Raw genomic sequence first — 2,755 nt, 5'->3', positions numbered from 1 at the left:
GTAAGAGAAAATCCTAACTCAGGACATTCTTCTGTCCTTTGGGAGGCTGACTGGGGAGAAGACCTCTGTAGTTAAAGGAACCCCAATACTACTGGTAAAGCTGCTTGTGGAGCTTGAGATTACACATGTTGGGGAAGATTCGGGTCTGAAAATTTAAATGATTTTCATTTCAATTCACAGTGTTGATTGCATCACTCTGCTTAGCAATACAGTTAAGTCAGTTTTAAAAAGGCAAGCTAATACATTTTGGCCCCATCTATGAAATGTATCAGGAACCATAATGGTGTGAAATGACGTTGAGAAAAATAACATTTCATTTTTATTTGCATTGAAAAAATGAAAATTACTCTCTTTTCCTTTGAGTTCAGGCTACAAAAACTTATCAAGTTTATGTTAAACATTTAGATGTTTATGTGAGGGGAACATTTATAAATCTGAATGCTACCAAACTGACAATTAATTTTATAAAATTGTCAGTCATAAGACATGCTGGGCCTAGAATAAGATGATTCATTTACTGTATAGGCAATAATGTATGTTATAAAAATCAGAACATAGTCACACAGAAAGGGGGAAAATGAATGTAGATCAATAATTTAATTTAGTTCTTATCTGGCTAAGTTCTCTATAGCGTGGTTCATAATTTTTCAATGAATAGAGCGTTAACATTTTACATGTAGTGCCTCAGTTGTGTATTGATCTTCTCTAATGCATTCTTCATTTCACAGAAGGACTAGCCTATCTCAAATCCTTAAGAAAAATACGTTGTGTCAGCCTGCAAATGTTAACCAAATATGACAACCTATTAGTGTTATTTATTCTGTTTTCAGAAGTATATTTTTACCTGGATAAATAATTTAAAATTTTTAGAAGTGAAATGGTTAGTAAATGAATGATGAGTTGGAGGGCAAGTTCATGGATTTCTCACTTAGTTAATAGATTCTTAGTCTTTCTGCATTACTTAATTGCTTATTAAAAGTGGAACTCTTGATGTACTATGTATAGTGTATATTTATTCTGTAGAAAATTATTAATTTTTAATGGAACTAAGTGGCTGCTTGGACAAGGAACTCTAGCTATTAATCATGAGGCATGTGATTGACTTTCATAATCATGAATTATTCAAGAAAGTTCAATTGTAAGGTTTGAAACAGTAGAAGAGAGTTTTTATTAGTAATCTACACTTATATATAATTGTTTGCATTAGCACATTTTAGTATAGAATTTATTTGTTCATTTAAAAATACTTAATATGTGCTATGTGCCATGAAGTGATGATCCAGTGATGAACAAGACTATCATCCTCTGTCCTCATGAGGTTGCAGAGCAGTGAGTAACACAGAAGAGTATCAGTGCTGGGCAGGCAGGTGCAGAGTGCTGGTGAATCAGTGCTGGGCAGGCAGGTGCAGAGTGCTGGTGCATCAGTGCTGGGAGGCAGGTGCAGAGTGCTGGGCAGGCAGGTGCAGAGAGCTGGTGCATCAGTGCTGGGCAGGCAGGTGCAGAGTGCTGGTGCATCAGTGCTGGGAGAGCAGGTGCAGAGTGCTGGTGCATCAGTGCTGGGAGGGCAGGTGCAGAGTGCTGGTGCATCAGTGCTGGGAGGGCAGGTGCAGAGTGCTGGTGCATCAGTGCTGGGAGGGCAGGTGCAGAGTGCTGGTGCATCAGTGCTGGGATGCAGGTGCAGAGTGCTGGTGCATCAGTGCTGGGAGGCAGGTGCAGAGTGCTGGTGCATCAGTGCTGGGAAGACAAGAACATCAGTGCTAGTGAGCAGTTTAGGAGATTCAGTTTTGCTTGACTGTCCTATACATAGAAACTTATTTTTTTCTGCATAAATTTTCTAAGTCTCTTGGAAATTCTCCCTGGCAAGTTCTAATTGCCATCTGAGAAAATAGTTTGTTTAGCATGACAGAGTCACAGGTTCTTAGAGCTGAGGAAGACTTGAGAGGTCACCCAGGGCTGCACTCTTGTGTGCCCTGATGTCAGCCTGGGCACATCTAAGGCTTTAGGGAAGTGTGCTTGTTCAAGGGGTCATGTCTGAGGTGTGTAGTTTGTTTGAAAGTTCTTCCAGATAGTGAACTGAAGCTTATTCCTGCATATTCTCTTTCTTGGAACCTGTTTTGTCCTGTACGAAGTCATAAAATCCCATTTACCCATTATTTGAAGCCCTTATCTCAATGTTCCAGTTAGTTGTGTGATCTTTTATTTTGACTCCGTTGTTCCTGTGAGGTGTATGTGTCCCGCCCTCAGATTGGTGACTGCTTTGGCTCACCGTTCATTTCCTCAGATCGACCACAGCACTAGTGAACCAACGAATGAATGTTCTGTCTTGTTCCAAAAGACTTTAGGGAACACAGTACATGGATGAAAACCTTACCTGGTATTCCATTAACTATTTGACAAAGCTGTCATGGTTCTCTCCCTACTCCATTTTTTCTCATCCTCAGGTTAAGATGCTCACTTCTTTTAACTTTTTTGTTGTTTCTTTTTATAAATGACAAGGTGTCTAGCCCCTCACATCAAAGTCATCTCCGACCCCACCCCCCGCCAATGCACCTCACTTGGTTTATATAAACAGTGCTGATCTTACCAGGTGGTTTTGGCAAACTTCACAGAAGAGGTGCACCCTGGCCCGGCACCAGGTCTGAGAGAATGAGAAGGTGCTCTCTGTGTCAGGGAGGGAAGGGTGCTGTCACAGGTGCACCCAGAGCATGGTCTCAGAATGTCCACCTGCCTCTCAGGCTCTTTACCAGGCGTCTAA

At 41.0% G+C, this 2,755-nt stretch overlaps 2 long non-coding RNA genes across 2 annotated transcripts in view; one reads left to right on the top strand and one right to left on the bottom strand.

Moving 5' to 3' along the window:
• The window catches only part of LOC102768039, a 603,801-nt gene that overhangs the window by 262,173 nt on the left and 338,873 nt on the right, over positions 1–2,755 (top strand). The window lies entirely within an intron of this gene.
• LOC102767852 overlaps positions 1,386–2,755 on the bottom strand; it is a 102,319-nt gene continuing 100,949 nt past the window's right edge. The window contains exon 3 of the long non-coding RNA XR_436495.2: positions 1,386–1,664. This is a non-coding gene — a long non-coding RNA (uncharacterized LOC102767852). The remainder of the gene's footprint in view (positions 1,665–2,755) is intronic.

Source organism: Myotis davidii, unplaced genomic scaffold, assembly GCF_000327345.1.
Source record: "Myotis davidii unplaced genomic scaffold, ASM32734v1 scaffold189, whole genome shotgun sequence".
In the NCBI taxonomy this organism is placed as follows: domain Eukaryota; kingdom Metazoa; phylum Chordata; class Mammalia; order Chiroptera; family Vespertilionidae; genus Myotis; species Myotis davidii.
Note: the sequence above shows the minus strand (reverse complement) of the source record. Positions and strands in the feature narration are given on the sequence as shown.